This window comes from Lygodium microphyllum, chromosome 24 (genome assembly GCF_053477565.2).
Source record: "Lygodium microphyllum isolate KBCC chromosome 24, Lygodium_microphyllum_v1.1.10, whole genome shotgun sequence".
Taxonomy (NCBI): domain Eukaryota; kingdom Viridiplantae; phylum Streptophyta; class Polypodiopsida; order Schizaeales; family Lygodiaceae; genus Lygodium; species Lygodium microphyllum.
The window spans coordinates 118,249,874-118,272,654 of NC_141158.1; the positions used below are offsets into that span (position 1 = coordinate 118,249,874).

At 42.4% G+C, this 22,781-nt stretch overlaps 1 pseudogene; it reads left to right on the top strand.

Annotated features, from left to right (window-relative positions):
- Nucleotides 1–870: 870 nt before the first annotated feature.
- Nucleotides 871–22,781, top strand: part of LOC148015564 (uncharacterized) — a 48,271-nt pseudogene continuing 26,360 nt past the window's right edge.

Here is a 22,781-nt window from a genome sequence, read left to right on the forward strand (position 1 = left end):
AGGCAGCTTTACATCAGACGTTCGAGATGACGGATTTGGGTCTACTCCATTTCTTCTTGGGCCATGAGATTTATCAGTCTCAGAGGGGGATTTTCATCTCTTAGCAGAGATATGTACAGGAGCTCTTGGTTTCTTTTGCGATGGAGGATTGTCGGACCATTTCTACTCCTATGGATCCGAATTGGAAGGCCGCTTCACATTCAGCTTCTCCCATGGCGGATGCTTCCCGCTATCATCAGTTGATTGGATCATTGATTTGGCTCCTCAACACTCGTGTTGATCTTTGTTTTGCTGTTGGGCTCTTGGCGGGGTTCATGAGTGAACCTCAGACGGTGCATTGGCAGGCTGCCCAGAGGATACTTCGGTATTTGAGGGGGACATCTGACTTAGGGATTCATTATCCAGTAGGCACAAGTGGTTCAGATCTTGTACTTGCAGGTTGGAGCGACTCGGATTGGGCTGGTGATGTGGACCACAGGCGGTCTACCACAGGTTACTATTTTACCTTGGGTGCAGGTGTTATCTCATGGAGTAGCAAGAAGCAGCCCACGGTAGCCCTTTCGTCTACTGAGGCGGAGCATCGGGCTGGATCTTCCACCACATGTGAGGCTGTGTGGCTTCGGAGATTGTTGGAGGAGCTTGGTTGCCCCCAGACTCGTCCTACTTTGCTGCAATGCGATAATGAGAGTTGCATTGCCTTGGCACGGAATCCTATTTTCCATGCCCGGACGAAGCACATAGAGATCCAGTACCACTTCATCAGAGAGAAGCTTCTGGATGCGACCACCATCACTGTGGAGTACTGCAAGATGGAGGACAATCTTGTAGATTTGTTTACGAAGGCACTTCCCCAAGCTCTACTTCGGAGACATGCCAGATCCCTCAGGCTTCTACCCCACCCAGGCTCTAAGAGGGGGTGTTAGGATTCAGATCCTGTCGGAGGGCAGTTGGACTACCCAGTCGGACTGCCACGTGGCAGTCCGACCTATTTTTGGACAGTCGACTGCATTTAATGCAGCCGACTTGCATTTATTGGGGCCTATTTTGTGGCTATTTATAGCCGATATTCAACAGTCTTCTCTCACTTCTAATCGCAGGTTTCTGGCTGGAGATTCGTGCAGATTACGTCTCTGTCTGCAAATTTTAGGTTGGAGATCATGCAGACTGTAGCGGACTTCGAGGTGAACAGTAGGTTGCATCGTCGAGGTGGAGACACGCAGTCCCGCGCACTGCGCCCGTGTACATATCTGCATATCTTTGTATACAGCACACTTATACAACAGATCTTCATCTTCCACTGTCTCTTTCTCTCTCTTCTCTCTGCGTTCTCTCTCTCTCAGTCTTGGTCCCACGCTTTCGCATCGCTGCACTCTGACAATGGGCTTATTTGCTAAACCTGCAAATGATAGGTCATATCCCATCATTCCCTGTAGGTGTCTTAGGAAGCTCAAAAATAAAGTCCATTGCAATGCTCCGCCAAGGCCTATCTGGAATAGGCAAGGGCTGCAACAAACCTGACATCTTTTGCCTATCATGCTTTACCTTCTGGTGTATGATGCATGTCTTAACAAATGATTCTACCTCATGCCTCAAAGCTGGCCAATAAAAGAAATGCTCCATTGCCTTGACCGTGGTATCAATATCTTTGTGTCTTGTATATGGAGGAGCATGACTTTTAGTGATAACTCTGAGCCTTAACTGCTTTATGACACACAGTCGTCTATGCATCATCAGAAATCATCTCTTAGCACAAAGTGTTCATGCATTTGGCCATTGCAAAGCTGATAATAAACATTAGCAAAGTCCGAATTAGCAACATATTCCTCTTTCATGGCATCCAACTCAGTGTGATAAACCATGCTGATGGCTGAAATTTGTGGCTTACGTGACAGTGCATCAACCACAACATTATTTTTACCATCAATATGTACAATTTGAAAATGAAACATAGAGAGAAAATTTGCCCATCTCATATGCTTCTCTAACAACTTTGTTTGCGTAAGAAAGTACCTCAAAGTTGGTCTGTCTACACTGTAAAATCAGCCCCCAACAAATAATGTTTTCACGTAGACAATGCAGGAATTATAGCCAAGAGCTCTTTCTCAAAGACTTGCAAATTCTTTTCTGCACCGTGGAGAGTTCGGCTCTCATAAGCCACAACTCGACCGTCCTGCATAAGAACAGCCCCTATGCTTTCACCATATGCTTCACATTGAACTCTGAATGGCTTCCTTAGATCGGGAAATACAAGCACACGATGTGAAGTCATCTTTTCCTTCAACTTTTCAAATGCTGAAATTTCCACTACTATGCATCTAAATGGCACATCCTTCTTCTGCAAGGCATGCAATGGAGATGCAATTTCAGTAAACCTGCATACATACTTCCTGTAGTAAGAACATAAACCCAAAAACCTGTTTATTCACTTTTCTTGTCATTGATAACCAGCCTATGCTCACACAGTTCATTGAACACAATGTCCAAGTGTTTTCTATGCTCTGGCTTGTTCTTTGAATAGACAATCATGTCATCAAAGAAAGTGCCCATAAATCCTCTATGTGGCCTAAAGATATGATCCATCATCCGATTAAAAGTGACAGGAGCATTCGTAAGTCCAAAAGGCATAACAAGAAACTCATACAATCCAAAAGATGTCCTAAAAGCTGTCTTAGGCACATCTTCCGGTCTAATGCGTATTTGATAATACCCACTTTTCAAATCTATATGGCTAAATATGGCTGCCCCTTGCAATCTATCCATAACATCATGGATTCAAGGAATCAGAAAGCGATTCTTTATTGTGATCTTGTTCATAGCATGATAATTAATGCACATATGCCATGAACCATCGTTTTTTTGCACCAAAAACACTGGAGAACAATATGAGTTGGGCTGAATTAGCCCTTTTTCTAATAGCTCATTTACCTGAGTCATAATCTCCTCTTGTTGGGCTGCAGTCACTCTATAGAGTGGCTTATTAGGTGGGCTACTATCATGGATAAAATCTATGCCATGATCTTTTGGCCTTTTAGGCGGTAGCTGCCTTGGAAGTGACTAAGAGAAGCAATCAGCATAGATTTTCAAAAATGACATGCAATCCTTCTCTAACTTAGACATGTCCCAACATTCTCAATATCATCTTTATCCTTAGTAAATACCAAGTATGCTGAAAGATGATTTTTCATTACTTTAGAAATGGCAGCTGCAAATACAACAGGGATAGATTTACCTTTCAACTTTACATCAAGTGTGAGTACCTTTCCCTTATGCTGAATAGTAATCTTTTTTGCACAAGAATCAATCACTGCATGCATACAATGACACCATGGCATACCAAGCAATACATCACAACCCTCAACTAGAGCAAGGAAGAACTCTTTGTTGTCCATATATCCTTGTATATGTAACCCAAGCTTTCCAATGAGGTGTGTGATGGACTCTGCATGGCCTTTACATGCCATTCCAACTTCCCCCATGGGTCCCATCTCATCCTCTCTGATGCCTAGACGGGCGGCCATGCCAACAGAGATGAAGTTGGCTTGTGCACCATTATCAAAGAAAACCAGTGCATGTTGATTCCTAATTTTACCCCATGCTTTGCACAACTCAGTAGCATCATCATTGGGCTGATCACTAACAATGCCAGGCACCAATCCCACTAATGTTTTGGGCTTCTTTCCTTTAGAATCTCCCTGATATTTTGATTTTCCAGCTTGCTGCTCATTGGGACAGTCCCTTGCAATGTGACCCTCCTGTTCACAAATAAAACATTTATTTGCAGCCATCAATTCCCTACATTGTGCCAATGTTTTTGAGCCCTTTCTTTGTTGTTTTGGCCTTTTTTCAGGTTGATTTTCAGATCTGCCTCTTTTCTTAGCCGTAAATAACTTTTTATTCGGCTTCTCCCTACTCTTTAGGAAGCCTTAATCCTTCCCACGTAGCAAAGTATTGACTGTAGCAGTAGTCTCTATGAGCTGAGACATGCTAGACACAGTAGATTTAATGCAAAAATTCGTGATTCCTTTGGGTAGCCCACGAACATATTTTTCCACTTGCTCATGAAGGGATATGGGGCGATAAGAAGTAATAGGCAGCAATGCATCCCAAAAATTCTTATTATATTGCTTCAAATTCTTACATTCCTTAGCATTCAGCTTATTCCAAGTTGTCATGATGTCCACCTCAAAGGTACTTGTCAACCAATTTGATGCAAACATTTGCTTGAATTGTACCCACGTTGACGGTGCTATACCTTGCATGAAAAGAGTGGACCACCACTGTAATGCATTCCCTTTCAGGAAAGTGGCTGCCTTTCGAATCTTTGAGGACTCCGTGAAGTTTCCCCATGAATAGGTTGCGTCAAATTGTTGAATGAAAGTCAAAGCTTTCAGTCTACCTTGTATACCACTAAAGGACTCAAACTTCACTGCTTTTCCATCCTCATTATAGTCTTTTGCTGCCACTTTGGGTGTCAAGTTATCATACAACATTGGTTGCTGCAAAAAGGGGGCATTTGCTGAATTTACATCAAAACCAAAGCCAAACGGAGCATTTGGATGACCAAGATTCATTCCTTGAGCCCTATAAGCATTCGGGGGTGCAGATATAGTACCAAACATGCTACTTTGTGCCCCAGGCATCAAGCCAATGCTGCCATACATAGGGTTTTGCATATTTCTAGCCATATCTGAATACATTGGGCCTTGCACACCATGCATTGGTTGTTGCATACCATAGGGATTTGTGACATACTTTCCTGTATGCGGTCCTTTTCCAATCATAGCATGAAAAATCGTGCTCCCACCAAAATATCCTCACTGCCCCATCATAGCATGCATGCTCAGCTGTCCAAAATCCATTGGATTGGCACTTGCGTGATGACCTTGCATTTGCATTCCTTGCCCTGTAGGTACCAACTGTTTTATTTTATTAGCATCTTTGGGAGCTTCAAATGAAGTGTTTGGCATTATCTTTGGTGCATCTTGCTGTCTCGAAGGTGTAAAAGACGTATTTTTCTTCTTGCCTTTGCTATTCTTTTTTGGAGCATTCAAAAATCAGATAAATTGAGGATCCTTTGCCAAATTCAGCAAAGAGATTTGCTGATATCCTCATCCGATTCTTGAACTGGTCATTAAATTCCTCTTCACTTTGTTGGTCATTAGCTTCCTTATGCCGCGAAGGCCGTATATCTTACCCAACGCAACATTTTCATCTTGCTATCCATGGTCTGAGCCTTGTCCAAGGTTAAGCATTGCATTTCTTTCATTCCTATGTGAATATTCATACTGAGAGGCATCATCACTGCTTGAGTACATCTCACTGTATGAAGACATATTGCTGTTATTTCTTAGTTGAGAGTAAAAATCAACACTAGCACAAAGCTTTGGCTTGCAATTAGGTGTCTCGGGCCCACCAAATCAAGGGATTGAGTGGTAGTCCCAGCAAAAAAACCATGAAACTAGCCTTTCTTCTTAGAGAGGGTGGTAAATAACTTGATTAAGCACTATTTACAGCAATTCACAAATTCACAAAACTTAAATGCACACTTTACCATATAATCTTGGACATTGGACACCGTGTCTACCCCAAAACTCGTGCCCCTTTTGGTATTTATTCAACTTAATTGAAGAAGAAGTTGATGTACAGTGCGATTCTCCCAATCCCTTTTGGTATTCCAACTTTCCTTGCTATCCAAAGTGACCAGCAAGTCTTCAATCTGATTTGCCCCTTGATTCTTGGGTAATCAATTGGCCTTCACCCGCTTTGATGGAGATTGAAAATGTCCTAAATTCATTGATTTGCCGCTCCCTCCACTTGAATAGGCTAAAAATTGCCTTAGTCCTATTGAATCAAAGTCTTGGATCTTCCAATTTTTAGCACGCTTCCTGAGTGTCTGTGCGCCATGTCTGACCAATAGCTTGGCCACTTCTCTAGTGTCACCAACAACTGATATTTATGGCCAAATGAATGACTTAGGCCAACAATTGGCACAAGATACCACCAAGTTGTCAAAAGATGACGTACCAGCAAGATAGTAGGGTTTGTGGGGAGGAACACGGAGTGAACTTGGCAAACATGGAGAAGAGAAGAGAAGAGAGAAGAAACTCTGATGAATGGAAGGATGAAGTTGTGAATCATGGAGTGAATGTGATACAAGGGAACAAGGGTGCCGTAGCACAAGGAAGATGATTAAGACAGCCACAAACCACGAACCGCAATGTCCTCCTGAAGGGGTGTGAGGGTAGTGGAGAGGCTGGAGAGAAGAGGTGATGGACTTAATGAATTAGCCGTGAGGAATGAATGAGAGAGTAGCCTATAAATAGGCACAGTCAGTCTAGAATGGTGCCCCTTTTTGGGGTTGCAAACCCTAAACGCAAAATGCAGAAACGCAAAAACGCAAACTGCGGGTGAAGGGTAAAGGGTTTCTCAACACTCCCTCTCAAGCCCAAAAAGGGGAACAAGAGAAGAGTGATGTGGAGATGCAATGCTATATGTTGAAGAATGCTCATGCAATAGGTGCCACTTGGACAGTGTCCCTCGTGGGGAAATTGTTCACTTGCCCAAGAGCCCTAGTGCAAAGATGATGAAAACATGCAATGCATGTTGAGATATCGAGCTCCACTCGTGATACGCCAGGGTGACCGTTGTGTATTTATGTCACCGACTTGTCAGTTGTTGCAGATGCAGTTGGTACACCGCCCATGAATAATAGCTACATGATAGCTATCCTTATCTACTCTAGTTCGTGGCTCAGTTAGTATGCCACCTTAGTTAGTTGAGTTTGGTTTGAGACCCATATATAGGGTTCTTCTATTTCTTTGTATGAGAGTTCTCTTTTGGCTTACACAACTAAGAAGAGGAAAACTGTTTTCAGCCTCCACCTCTGTGTGTATTCCCCCATTGTACAAGCAAGAAAGCTACAAGTGAGACTCCTTCCTTCTCTCCCACAATCTTGACATGGTATCAGAGCCTTGTTCGTGGTAAGGAGCTCAAGAAAGCAAGCCAAGCTCGCGGTGTTCTGGTAAGAGGAGCAGTGTTGCTTTCATTTTCTGTTTTGGGAGCAGATCTCTGCAGGTAGCATAGCCGGAAATTGCAAGAGTGCATTGTCTCAGCTTGAGACGCCCTTCGCGGTGAAGCAAGAGGGCAGTATATGCTGCGGGCGAGGGCTTTAGCCCTCGGCGACCTAGTTTTTTTGATTTGAGGCCATTTCGGGGCCTATTTTGGAGGCGGAAGTTTTCTGCACGCACTCAGGAAAAGGTCCAGTTTTATGCTGTGCGACCACTGTTCTACAGGTCGGTGAAAAGTTACCACAGAAATTGCATCGTATGCTTGTGTGCAGAGACATTGGGAGTTACAGAATCATCCTTGGTTCCTGTTTATGCAAAATCGTCACTAGGAAGTGACTGTGTGGTCAAATACCACTTTCGCCAGTTTTGCAGATTTGCCCTTGTGAGGGTGAAGCTGTGTTTTTTGCAGTGACAGAATTTTTTGCAGTGTTCTGTAATGGCGTCTGATTTTCTTTCACAGATTGTCACTGAAAAGCTTGACAAGAACAACTTCCAAGCATGGAAGTTTAGAATGACGAATTTCCTTATGGGAAAAGGATATTGGGAATTTGTTGCAGGAAATGAAGAAGAACCAGTTCTTCCTGATGTTCCCAATCAACAGCAAATGCAGGCATTCAAAGCATGGCATGAGAGAGCCAGGAAAGTTATGTACTGGCTGTCTATCAGTATTTCAGACTCTATGATTGTGCATATTTAGGATGCAAGTACGCCAAAGGAGGCATGGGATACTTTGTCAAAATTGTATAGCACAAATACGCAAGCCAGGAAAATGCAGCTCAAGCAAGAGTTGCATAATGTGCAAAGAGAAAGTATGAGCATCAATGACTACCACATGAAGGTGAAGAAGATTGCAGATGCACTTGCTTCCATTGGGTCGCCAGTGGAAGATGATGATTTAGTTTCTGTGACCTTGAATGGTCTAGGAAAGGATTATGCACAGTTTCGGACATCCATTTCAGTTCGTGAAAGATTTCCTGATTTTGAGGAGTTGATTGCTCTTCTAATTTCTGAGGAGCAGAGAAATGGTGGTGCATCTTCTTCAGGAGGAACTTCAAAAGAAACTGTCTTCTACTCAAATGCTGGAAGAGGTAGAGGCAGAGGTAGAGGAGGCCGATTTGGAGGCCGTGGTAGAAATCAGAATATGCAGCAAACTCAAGAAAACCAGTCCTATGGAGGAGGACATGGTAACTCTAGAGGCAAGGGGAGCCAAAGAGGTCGTGGTGGATGGCAAAGAGGCCAAAATGCAAACAGCAATGTTGAATGTTACTACTGTGGTAAAATGGGTCATATGGCTAAAGATTGCTATAAAAAGCAGAATGACATCATGAATGGAAAACTGCAACAAGGAAATTATGCATCTTCTAGTAGACAGGGTGATGACAGAAATGAGCATTTATTTATGGTGCAGCACATGAACAATTCTGTGACAAGTGCAGAAGAAAGAAACGATGTATGGTATGTTGACTTAGGTGCATCAAACCACATGACAGGTCATGCAGAATGGATGGAGGATGCAAGAAAAATGGAAAAACCAGGATTTGTGGAGACTGGTGATAATACTGCACATCCTATTGTGCAGATTGGAAAAATTCCCTTGTCTATGCAGGATGGGAAAAAGAAATACCTGTCCGATGTATTTCATGTCCCGAATATCACCAAGAATCTGGTTTCTGTTGTGGTCAAATGGTTGAGCAGGGCTTGCAGGTCAGATTTAATCCTCATGGATGCTTTGTTGAGGATATGAAAAATAAAGGTCGCTTGATAGCAAAAGGAAAGAAGAAGGGCAGAATGTTTACATTGGATGCAGACATGTCTGAATTGAGTGCAACAATGTTTGCACATGGGACCGGTGTAGTTGCAGATATTGATATCTGGCATAAACGCATTGGTCATGTTAATGTACAGTGACTTAAATCAATGCAGGCCCAAAATATTGTTGCAGGATTGCCTAGATTCAAGGTTGCAGAAATGCATAAGGTATGTGAAGCCTGTCAGTTTGGAAAACAGGCAAGGAAACCATTTCCTAGACATGTTCAAGAGAGTAAGAAGCCATTGGAATTAATCCACTCTGATGTGTGGACTACTAAAGCTGCATCTCTTGGAGGCTGTCATTATTTTGTCACTTTTATTGATGACTATAGCAGAAAAGTTTGGGTGTATTTTATGAAAAAGAAAAGTGAAGTTTTTGGGCATTTCAAAACTCTTAAAGCTATGGTTGAAAAAGAAACAGGCCTGCAAATAAAATGCCTAAGGTCAGATGGAGGGGGAGAGTACCTCTCAAATGAGTTTGCAAGGTTCCTGCAGGAGCATGGCATAAAGCAACAATATTCATGCAGTCATACCCCACAACAAAATGGAATTGCAGAAAGGAAAAATAGGCATATTGGAGAGGTATCTCGTGCCATGCTCAATGAAAAAGACCTACCAGATTTTTATTGGGCTGAAGCAGTTGCTACATCAGTCTATATAATGAACAGGACTCCCACTGCAGCAATGCATGGGATGACTCCAGATTTTGCATTTGAAAATTTTTGGTTGCATTGCCTATGTACATGTGCCAGATGAGTTGAGATCCAAGTTGGATCCAAAAGCTAAGAAGTGCATCTTTATTGGTTACTCTCTGCAGCAAAAAGGGTATAGATGCTATAACCCTTCTACTCGTAAGTTTACAGTGAGCAGAGATGTTGTTTTTGATGAGATGAGTAGCTGGTATAAACCAGTAAATGTGATTGATGATGTAGATGCACAAAATGGTAATGCTGCACAGAATTCACAGTAGCAGTCACAAAATATTAGTGGACCTGGAGCGTCCTCTAGCAGTGGTTCACATTCTTTGCCATGGACAGGCAGATTGAGATCAGGAAAATCGTCTCAAAGCAATGCAGATAGTGGTATGCAGGTATCACGAAAAGGAAAAGAGAAGGTTGATCAGCCCATGTTTGATGTGAATGCAGGTCACTCTTATGTGGATGGTGAATCCAGTGGCTCAGAATAGAGCATTGATGATGAGTTGGGTATCCCCTCTATTGTTACACCTGGAGTAAGGAAGACCAGGGATGTTTTGAGAGCACCTGGGAGTGAACCTACTTTACGCAGGTCAACCAGAGTTAGGTATCCTGTGGATAGGCTGAAATATGATGGATTTACAGCCATTCGCTATGCATATATGGTCAAAGTGATACAGGAACCAGAACCCACTTCTTTTGAGCAAGCCATGGGAAAAGAAAAATGGGAAAAAGCCATGGATGAAGAAATGGATACCTTGGAAGCAAATGCTATATGGGAATTGGTACCTTTGCCTAAAGGTAAGAATGCAATTGGCTGTAAGTGGGTTTATAAGGTGAAGCACAATGCTGATGGTTCTGTGAACAGATACAAGGCAAGATTAGTAGTCAAGGGGTATGCACAAACATATGGCATTGACTATGAAGAAACATTCAGTCCGATTGCAAGGATGGCAACCGTAAGAGCAGTCATTGCTATGGCTGCATCAATGGGATGGTCTTTACATCAGATGGATGTAAAGAATGCCTTCTTGCATGGTGATTTGCAAGAAGAGGTCTATATGGAGCAGCCACCAGGTTATGTGCATGATGTTCATCCTGAGTTTGTTTGCAGGTTGAAGAAAGCCTTATATGGCTTGAAGCAAGCACCTAGAGCATGGTCTGACAAGATAGGACAGTATCTTGTCATTATTGGCTTTCAGATTTCCAAGGCAGATTTCTCACTTTATGTGAGAAAAACAGAGAAAGGTATTATGCTACTTGTCATTTATGTTGATGATTTGATTATGACAGGTGACAGTGATGAAGATATCCTTCATGTGAAAATGCTATTGAAGCAGAAGTTTGAGATGAAGGATTTGGGAGAGCTGCGCTATTTCTTAGGCATTGAGGTGATTAGATCACCAAGTGGTATACAGCTCTTGCAGAGGCAGTATGGATTGGACATGCTGTCCAAATATGGGATGACAGGCTGTAAGCCTATTTCAGTTCCTTTGGAGCAGAATGTGAAGCTGAGCGCAGATGCAGGTGAGCTTTTGGAAGACCCTACTATGTACAGACGCATAGTAGGAAGCTTGATTTATATGACTATTACCAGGCCAGATTTGAGCTATGCTGTTGGATTGGTAAGTCAGTTTATGCAGGCTCCAAGGAAACCACATTTGGATGCGGCTAGACGCATACTCAGGTATGTGAAGTCCACATTGCAGTATGGACTATTTTATGAGACTGGGGTTCAGATACAGTTGCATGGATACACTGATGCTGATTGGGTTGGTAGCATTTCTGATAGACGATCTACCAGTGGATATGTGTTCTCTTTTGGGAGTGCTGCAGTCACTTGGAGCAGCAAGAAACAGGCTACAGTTGCCTTGTCGAGCACAGAGGCTGAGTACAGGGGTGCAGCAATGGCTGCATGTGAGGTAGCTTGGTTGCATAAGCTACTTTATGATATGCATCAGTCTCTACAGATGGGCCAGTTGTCATTTATTGTGACAACATGAGTAGTATACACTTGGCAAATAACCCAGTCTATCATGCTAGAACAAAGCACATTGAGGTGCATTATCACTATGTGCGGGAGAGGGTTTTACTAGGTCTTATTGATCTAGTTTATGTCAGCACAGAGGATCAGGTAGCTGACATATTCACAAAGTCATTGGGCGCAGAGAAGCTGCGCAAGTTCAGAGACCTGCTTGGTGTGCAGGAATTGGGATTGAGCTCGAGGGGGAGTGTTGAGATATCGAGCTCCACTTGTGATACGCCAGGGTGACCGTTGTGTATTTATGTCACCGACTTGTCAGTTGTTGCAGATGCGGTTGGTACACCGCCCATGAATAATAGCTACATGATAGCTATCCTTATCTACTCTAGTTCATGGCTCAGTTAGTATGCCACCTTAGTTAGTTGAGTTTGGTTTGAGACCCATATATAGGGTTCTTCTATTTCTTTGTATGAGAGTTCTCTTTTGGCTTACACAACTAAGAAGAGGAAAACTGTTTTCAGCCTCCACCTCTGTGTGTATTCCCCCATTGTGCAAGCAAGAAAGCTACAAGTGAGACTCCTTCCTTCTCTCCCACAATCTTGACAATGCATAGGAGAAATGTCAGACTTTGTGTGGTGCCGAGAACCATAAGGATATGCCGTACTCGATCTCGGGAGGTGGCTCCATGCTGACCAAGTGACCAAGGCAAGAAGATGTAGAGGACCCCTAAGATCCAAGATTTCCACCACAAAGGAAACGTGCAGTAAAGACCAGTAGACAGAGTGAACTGGAGAACCCGAAACACAACCTCGGGAGAGAAGCCACTAGCTCCGTGCATCCATGCTAGAAGGAATACAAAGGCCTCATCACCAAGTCGCGATTGAACCTCCGAGGTCCCGATCGAGTTGGTACCTGAAGATCTTGGGTATCAATAGAAGAGATGACCGGTTGAAGACAACCACCCCAAGAAAGTAGACGATGGGTGAATAACTTCATGTGGAGTAGGTTCCCCCTCTGAGGTGGGAGTTGGAGGGGCCCTCGTTGAAGTCGAAGAAGAAGATGCCCCCTCTAAGGGTAAAGAAATAACATCCCCCTCTGAATCCCCCTTTGAAGTAGATAGAGAATCCAAAAACTCATGGATAACGGACTTCGAAATGTCTGATGACGAAGGAAGTGCCGACGATTGTACTAAAGAAGGTATCTGGGGTGCCGAAGAGCTCCTAGAGATAGCCTCTCGAAGTCGAGTAGTCGAGGTTGGGGAAGGGTGGGGCTCAGAATGAGCAAGAGGTTGGCAATAGTTGCTGTCTCTCAGTGGAGCAGACTAGGTAGCCAAAGAAGAGGAAGGAGTCGAGCAGCCACTGTCTCTTGATGGAGCGGACTGTAGATCCATAGGTCGGGGAAGCCAATGTACCAAAAAATAATTGGGAGAAGATTGCCGCTAGCTTTGTGACGATCTCCAGGAAGTCATACCGCCAATCGATCCTCCATGTGCTCGAAAGGACTTAGTGCGCATTCGATGCATCTTATTGTCTTGAGCATAGTACTCTGATAGTCGATGCAGAACAATCTCTGTGGCCCAGAAAGGAGAGATGACACAAGGAGTTCTTGGTGGAAGATGCATATACTCTGGGGGGATGCGGAGCAAAGGTCGAAGTTGGGAAGCATCAGTGGTGTGTTCGGTGATGCCACATTAGGAGCACCTTGTAGTCTGGTCATTTGTTGGTAAAGAAGCCATGGATACCAGTGTGCCTTGCTGAAGAAGGAAGAGGTTAGGCACCGTGAACCATGAACCGAAGAGGTCAGGCACCATGAACCATGAACTGCAATGTCCGCCTCCAGGGGTGCAAGGGCAGTGTGAAGCACGAACTGCAATGTCTGCCTCAAGGGGTGGGAGGGCAATGGAAGGGCTGAATGTGAGCTGCCTGTGGGAGGAGGATGCGACCAGCCATAAGAGATTGCAACTAGTAGAAAAACGCAGGTGAGGAGAGAGAAATACTAAAAACGCAGGCAACAGGTGAGAGAAAGACTAAAAATGTAGGCAGGACAGCCTGCAAGAGAGAGAAAGACTAAAAATGTAGGCATGACAGCCTGCAGGAAAGAGAGACAAAAAACGCAGGCAACAGGAGAGAGAAAGACTAAAAACGCAGGCATGACAGCCTATAGGAGAGAGAAAGACTAAAAACGCAGGCAGCAGGACTGTGATGATGTGACAAGCTGTACGGCAGCAGGTCTGCACAGGGACAGCAGTCGCTTGGCTGGAATCAACTCCAAATTGCGTGAAGAGAGCTGGAAATCAGGCGCCAAAACTGATGGAGAAAGCAATGGACAACTTCGGTTGAGATGTCCTTCGCAAATGGGGTATGGGCAACAAGCTGAAACACCTAAAATCTGCAAAAACGAGATTTTGATGCAGCGGAAAAGAAGAGAAGTGGATGCTGAACCCACCACCGGTCCTTGCCTTGACTGGAGTGGAGGATCTTTGCCGCTATTTGAGCAGATCTAGCTCTGATACCATGTCAAAAGATGATGTACCAGCGAGACAGTAGGGTTTGTGGGGAGAAAAACAGAGCGAACTTGGCAAACATGGAGAAGAGAAGAGAAGAGAGAAGAAACTCTGATGAATGGAAGGATGAAGTTCTGAATCATGGAGTGAATGTGATACAAGGGAACAAGGGTGCTGTAGCACAAGGAAGATGATTAAGACAGCCATGAACCACGAACCGCAATGTCCTCCTAAAGGGGTATGAGGGTAGTGGAGAGGTTGGAGAGAAGAGGTGACGGGCTGAATGAATCAGCCGTGAGGAATGAATGATAGAGTGGCCTATAAATAGGCACAGTTAGTCTAGGATGGCACCCCTTTTTGGGGCTGCAAACCCTAAACGCAAAATGCAGAAACACAAAAACGCAAGCTGTGGGTGAAGGATTTCTCAACACAAGTATGTGTGCGGCATAACTTATAGCAACTTTTGCCTTTGATATCCTGTGATTTCCTTGGGTCCCGAGCTCGTAAATTTACTCTAATCCCGATAACACCTCACATATGCAACATTCACTTAACCATGTGGTTAAAAATTAATCCACATGCTAAGTGAGGTTTTAAAAATACATGTCCTCATGACACATGCACCATTATGAAAGAAAATCGATGCATGCTGATTCCTAATTTTGCCCCATGCTATGCGCAACTCAGTAGCATCATCATTGGGCTGATCATTAACAACATCGGGCACAAATCCCAGTGATGTTTTGGGCTTCTTTCCTTTAAAATCTCCCTGATTTTTTGATTTTCCAGCTTGCTGTTTATTGAGGCAGTCCCTTGCAATGTGACCCTCTTGTTCACAAATTAAACATTTATTTGCAGCCATGAATTCCCTACGTTGTGCAAATGTTTTCGAGGCCTTTCTTTGCTATTTTGGCCACTTTTTAGGCTGTTTTTCAGATCTGTCCCTTTTCTCAGCCTTAAAGAACTTTTTATTCGGCTTCTCCCCACTCTCTAGGAAGCCCGAATCCTTTCCACGTAGCAAAGCATTGGCTGTAGCAGTAGCCTCTATGAGCTAAGACATGCTAGACACGATGGATTTAATGCAAAAATCCGTGATTCCTTTGAGTAGCCCACAAATATATTTTTCCACTTGCTCATGAAGGAGTACAGGGCAGTAAGAAATAATAGGCAGCAATGCATCCCAAAACTTCTTATTCTATTTCTCCAAATTCTTACATTCCTTAGTATGCAGCTGAAACCAGCCTTCCTTCTTGGAATGGGTGGTGATAACCTGATTTAAGAGTTAATTACAACAATAAATAAATGCACATAAAATGAAATACACACTTTACCATAACATTCTTGGACAGTAGACACCATGTTGGCCCCAAAATTGGCGCCCCTTGTGGTATTTCTTTAGCTTTCATTCAATTGGAAGGAGTACAACTTGAGATTATTCAATCTCCTCTTGCTAACCAATTGCTTATTGCTGTCATAAATGACCAACAAACCTTTTGGGTCATTTGCCCCTTGATTCACCTAGGACTTCTTCTCCAATTTGACCCTTGGCTGGCCAAATGTTGCCCCAAATCAATTTGAGATGGGCTGGCTCCTGAAATCCCTTGATAATCTTCAATTATCAGCTTTGCTGATTTCAGTCCCTTGAGCCTTTAATCTTTGGCACAGATCCCAAGGTGGCTGCTAAACCCTAATTTCTGCCCTAAATTAGGATTTACTGCAAAAATTATAGATTAGCCCACCAAAAATGGCTGAGATCTCCTCCAAATGGCTGAGAATTGCTGAGAATGGCTGAGCATAGGCTGAAGGAGATGAGAGAATGCTGTAAAGAGAGAAAATTTTGACATTTGTCGCAAAGAACTGATCAAAATCAGCTATGCTGCCTTGTTGTAGCAGCCCCAAACGGATGCACCAACAACAATAGGAGCATCATAGACTGTTATCTTTAGAAGAAAGGGCATCAGCAGCAATTGCCAGCTTTCCAAGGTCAAGAATATGCAATCTCCATCACCAAAATGGTCTCCAATGGTTGGGAAATGGCCCCAAAAGCTGACAGCAACAGTCCGACACCTCTTTCCAACAGCTCCAAAATGAAAAAACGAGATTTCCCTCTCCCTTCAGCCCTATTTAGCCTTTCCCCCACTTGCATGGGAAAGTTTTGCCAAGTGGTAGCTTTCTTAATCCATTATCAGCAATTTCTAGCCATTTAATTAATTTTCAGAATTAATTAATTCTGAAAATTAATTCAGCCCTTAATCCATGCCTAGAAAATTGACCTTACCCATCCAAAAATTAATTGGCTAGGGCATTTGCAACCCAAAGTGGTTCCATGCATTAATTAACCCTTGGACAAGCATTAATCCATTAATTAATGCCTAGTCCCTAGTATCACCACTGACACTTAATGGCCAATTAATGGTCCTAAGGGCAAACTGACACCAAAATTCACCTAGAATCTAAAAAATGTAACTTGTTACAACTTTTGCCTTTGACACCCAACTTTTTCATGGGGTCCTTCAGCCTTCAATTGTGAAAAAGTAGCTTGCATCTCACATGTGCAACACATGTGCATCTTTTAATTGCACATTTGATTAATCCTTTAATCAAATGTCAATTAAACATAAGAAAAACATCAAATTTTCACGTCCTCGTGACATCAGCTTATTCCAAGGTGTCATGATGTCCACCTCAAAGGTACTTGTTAACCAATTTGATGCAACAATTTGCTTGAATTGTACCCACGTTGACGGTGCTCTACCTTGCATTAAAAGAGTGGACCACCACTGTAATGCATTCCCTTTCAAGAAAGTGTCTGCCTTTCGAATCTTCGAGGACTCCGTGAAGTTTCCCCGTGAATAGGTTGTATCAAACTGCTGAATGAAAGTCAAAGCTTTCAGTCTACCTTGTATACCACTAAAGAACTCAAACTTCACTGCTTTTCCATCCTCATTATAGTCTTTTGCTGCCGCTTTGGGTGTCAAGTTGTCATACATTGGTTGCTGCAAAAAGGGTGTCAAGTTGTCATACACTGGTTGCTGCAAAAAGGGGGCATTTGCTGAATTTACATCAAAACCAAAGCCAAACAGAGCATTTGGATGACCAAGATTCATTCCTTGAGCCCTATAAGCATTCGGGGGTGCAGATATAGTACCAAACATGCTACTTTGTGCCCCAGGCATCAAGCCAATGCTGCCATACATAGGGTTTTGCATATTTCTAGCCATACGTGAATACATTGGGCCTTGCACACCATGCATTGGTTGCTGCATACCATAGGGACTTGTGACATACTTTCCTGTATGCGGTCCTTTTCCAACCATAGCATGAAAAATCATGCTTCCACCAAAATATCCTCATTGCCCCATCATAGCATGCATGCCTGGTTATCCAAAATCCATTGGATTGGCACTTGCATGATGACCTTGCATTTGGATTCTTTGCCCTATAGGTACCAACTATTTTATTTCATTAGTATCTTTGGGAGCTTCAAATGAAGTGTTTGGCATTATCTTTGGTGCATCTTGCTGTCTCGAAGGTGTAAAAGACATCTTTTTCTTTTTGCCTTTGCTGTCCTTTTTTCGAGCATTCAAAAATCAGATAAATTGAGGATCCTTTGCCAAATTCAGCAAAGAGATTTGCTGCTATCCTCATCTGTTTTTTGAATTGGTTACCAAATTCCTCTTCACTTTGTTGGTCATTAGCTTCCTTATGCCGTGAAGGCCGTGCATCTTACCCAACGACAACATTTTCAGCTTGCTATCCATGGTCTGAGCCTTGTCCAAGGTCAGGCATTGCATTTCTTTCATTCCTATGTGAATATTCATACTGAGAGGCATCATTACTGCTTGAGTATATCTCACTGTATGAAGACGTATTGCTGCTATTTCTTAGTTGAGAGTAAAAATTAGCACTAGCACAAAGCTTTGGCTAAATAACTTGAGAGCCTTTCTTCTTAGAGAGGGTGGTAAATAACTTGAGTAAGCACTATTTACAGCAATTTACAAATTCACAATGCACACTTTACCATATAATCTTGGACATTGGACACCCTGTCTGCCCCAAAACTTGTGCCCCTTTCGGTATTTATTCAACTTAATTGAAGAAGAAGTTGATGTACAGTGCAATTCTCCCAATCCCTTTCGGTATTCCAACTTTCCTTGCTGTCCAAAGTGACCAACAAGTCTTCAATCTGATTTTCCCCTTGATTCTTGGGTAATCAATTGGCCTTCACCCATTTTGATGGAGATGGAAAATGCCCCAAATTCATTGATTTGCGGGTCCCTCCACTTGAATAGGCTAAAAACTGCCTTAGCCCTATTGAATCCTAGTCTTAGAGCTTTGAATTCCTGGCACACTTTCGGAGGTTGTTGCTAAACCCTAATATCTACTACAGATTAGGATTTACAGCAGAGAAATTTGAAACTTCTCATTCTTTCGTGATCTGAATGCTATAATCTTTGGAGCAAGGTTGGGAGATGAGAGAGAATACTGAGAAGAGAGAAAATTCAGACTTTCTTCATGAAGAACTAAAGAAAATTTGTCATTTAATGTTGCTGGACAGTCTCCATAGCTTGTAGATGCAAAGAGCTGAATCAGTTATTCACTGCTGCTACATTGTCTTTAACAGCCTGTAGATGCTGTTACTTGTTATTGATCGGTCTTCTTTTGCCCCTGGCTACCTTAGAAGGTTCTCCAATGGTTGCAAATCAGACCAACAATATCTCCTCCCTCCCTCTTGCAATTTGGATAAATTAAAATGCCTCTATCCAACCTCTAAAGACGTTTTTCAGTCTTGCATGGGAATTTTTGACAAGTGACATCTTTCCCAAATGGTTTTTCCAACATTATCCATAATTAAAATACTAATTTTGAATATTTAAATATTGAAAATTAATTTAAAAATTATTTCAATACCTAGAGAAATAATGTGATTGGCCAATAATTAAATTGTTTAGGAAACTTCCATTCCCGAGTGTCTTTGTGCCATATTTGACCATCAAATTGGCGTGAGGGACCATTAAACGCCACTTCTCTAGTGTCATCAACTGACACTTATGACCAAATGAATGACTTAGGCTAACAATTGGCACAAGATACCACCAAGTACCTGTGTGGCACAACTTATAGCAACTTTTGCCTTTGATATCCCATGATTTCCTTAGGTCCCGGGCTCGTAAATTTACTCTAACCCTAGTTACTCCTCACATGTGTAACATTTACTTAACCATGTGATTAAAAATTAATCCACATGTTAAGTGAGGTTTCAAAAATAAATGTCCTCTTGACATGGGATCATGTATAGAGAGGGGGTTGGAGTGATTCTGATTAGGTAGGTGATGTGGATTCGTAACGGTCCAGTATAGGTTATGCCTTCTCCCTTGGATCTGGAACTATCTTGTGGAGCAGCAAGAAGCAACCTACTATGGCCCTTTTTTCTACAAAGGCAAAGCGTCATGAATTATGTTCTATCGCTATGGAGGTAGTTTGGCTTCATTGCATGTTAGTGGAGATTGGCTCTCCTAAGCTTGGATCTATGGAGTTGCATGTCGATAGCCATAGTGCTCTAGCTCTAGCGAAGAACCTATGTTTTATTCTCGCATGAAGCACATTGAGATTTAGTATCACTATGTTCGAGAGTGGATTGTGGATTTTGAGTTGGCGGTGGCCTACTGTCCCATGGAGGACTATACAGTCGATCTCTTCACAAAGCCTTTGCCCAAAGCTTCTATGCTTCATCATATGAGGTTGTTAGGTCTTTAGCCACTACTAGGATCTAAGAGGGGTGTTAGCTTGCTTATGTTAGTCATGTCAGTCTGTCATCTCCTGGTTGTGAGCTCTTGTCAAATTTTGACAGAGATATAGGAGCTTTGGTAGTTTAGGTGCATTTTCTTTATTTGTGGGCTTATTGTGTGAATTCCTAGGTTAGTTTCTGCTTTTCATAGTTTGTCTATACTTGCTAGACATTGTCATTGTCATCTCGGATTCTTTCAGGGTCTCCCATATTTTTCTAGCATTTTTGTCTTCAGTGACCAACATTTATTGCTAGTCAGCTAGCATTTATGGCCCCTATAGGAGCAGATCAACCAGCTTTTTGGTATTTTGGCTATTTATAGCCACACCCCCCATTGTACAAGGGTTTATTCTTGTTAGATACCTATGACTGATAGTCTCATGATGGTATGACAGTCACTAGTCTTACTCTTGCTATGCAAAATGTAGAGCTCTGGCATGCCCGTTATGGACATATGAGCTTTGGGAGTTTGATGATCTTTCATAGGTGAGTTGCATTGCCTCCAATGGAGAGTCCACCTCCTCATGAATGCTAGGGATGTATTTTGGGAAAGATGCACAAGTTTGCCTTCAAAAAGGATGGTGCAGTGTGTGTTGTTCGAAAAATGCAGCTTATCCACTCTAATGTTTGTGGTCCCATGGTGGGGGTTATTTTTACTTTGTTACATCTATTTATGACTACTCCAGGTATACATGGGTGTATGGGCTGAAGGGTAAAGCTGATGTATTCATGCATTTTAAACATCTTGTGGCAAAGCTTGAGGCTAAAGCTGGTTTACAAGTGCAAACACTTTGTGCAGATAGAGGGGGGGAGTACATGTCTCGTGCATTTGAGACATATATGTTGGATCATGGCATTATGTATCAAGTCAGTGTTAGAATGACTCCTTAGCAAAATGGAGTTGTTGAACGGAAGAAGCGCACTCTCATGGAAATGACTCATTGCATGTTGAAAGGCAATGGGCTCCAAGGGGCTGCAACATTAATTTTGGCTAGAAGGGCTTTAGTATGCCAATCATGTATTGAATCATGCACCTACAAATGCTTTGAAGATGATCACACCATTTGAAGCTTGGCATGGGAAGAAACCCAAAGTTGACTACTTTTGGGTGTTTGGTTGCATAGCCTACGTGCATGTTCCGAAAGAGCTTTGTGGGAAGCTTGATGACAAGGTTGTAAAATGCATTTTTATTGGCTAGATTTCGGAAAGCAAAGGCTATTGCATGTATGGCCCATGCACGAATGTGTTTGTCAGTAGGGATGTGATATTTGCTGAAAATGCAGAATTTTCACATGACCAATTCCAAATGCCAGCCACACATGACGTTGCTGATGTTTTTGAAGGCCTTTTACCACTTTCTTTGGAGTTTGTGCTTGTTGCAAATGGCAAGATAGGCCTATTACAGCAAGTTGTTGCTGCTCCATATGCTCCCGAACAGCAGGGTATTGATGAGGGTTTGCCACATGCAGTGGAGACAGTAGTTCAACATGAAAGGGCTTTTAAAAATGCAGGAAAAACAGTCCCAAGATGGCTATTACAAACTCTCTAGGAGAGTAAAATGGATGCCCCATTACCTGAGCGTACTAGAAGGGCTGCTAGGTATGCAACACATGATGTAGGGAGGGGCACATTGGGTTGATATAACAGAAGTAGATGATTGTGATGAGCTCACTCTTGGATGATGATGATGTGTTTATGAGCTCACTGTTGAGTGATGATGAGTCTACTTTCTTAGACATAGCTCAACAAGACGTACATTGGATGTAGGCCATGTAGGAGGAGTTAGACTTCATTGTGACTAACTCTACATGGGATCTTGTGGATCTACCACTTGGTAAGAAGGCCATTGCTTCTAAGTGGTTTTTCAAACTCAAATGTAAAATTGACAATACAATTGATAGGTACAAGGCACAATTGGTAGCAAAAGGCTATGTGTTGAAAAAAAGCATAGATTATGAGAAATCTTTTGCTCCTACATCTCGTATGAGTATGGTGAGATGTGTGATTGTGATGGTTGCACATTATGCTTCTACCTTCGATGCCGAGAGTCATATGACACTTAGAGTCGAGGGATTTGTCATTTGATCGTGTATCTTGATTTGAATTGAGCCATGGCTTTTATCTCAATCCATTTTCATATATATTTTTGCATGAGTTGCATATTTGACTCTTATTAATAATAATGTTGGTTTAATTATTCACGAATCATGAGTCATGAGTCATACTATACTTTTGGGACTTGAGTGTTGAGTCTTGTTTCAACCCTCTTTTGCACTTACTTTTGACTTGAATATTTAAGTTTATGTTTTGAGTCCAACATTAAGTATAGACTTTAAATTACATGTATTTTTTTTCATTGGACGTAACATCAGACATAGGTCTAAGATTTATTAATCTGATTAGTACTGTACTAGTATTGGACTACGTTGATCGGTGATTAGACGCCATCGGACGTGATGATCTTGCATTGGAGGGTCCTACATCTATTCTTTCTTATAGCTAGAGTGGTATTTCAGTAGCACATAATCTTGTGTTTCATGCTTGCACAAAAAAATGAGGTTTATTACCATTATCTCAAAGAGTGATGTTATGCAAGAGAGATTAGCTTGATATATGTACCCACACAAGAAGATGTTGTAGACATTTTCACCAAAGCATTACCACATGAGAAGTTTGAGGCTTTTCAAAAGTCCTTAAACTTATTAGCCTTTGGTGATTGATCATCCTTGTACTTCATGACATTGGCATAGCAAGGGAGTGTTATGTTGAGAAACCCTTCACCCCAGACAGACATTGCGGTTTGTGGTTCATGGTGGTTGACCTCTTTCTTCTTCAGCAAGGCACATTGGTATCTATGGCTTCTTTACCAACAGATGACACGACTACTAGGTGCTCCTATTGTGGCATCACTGGACACACCATCGATGCTTTTCGA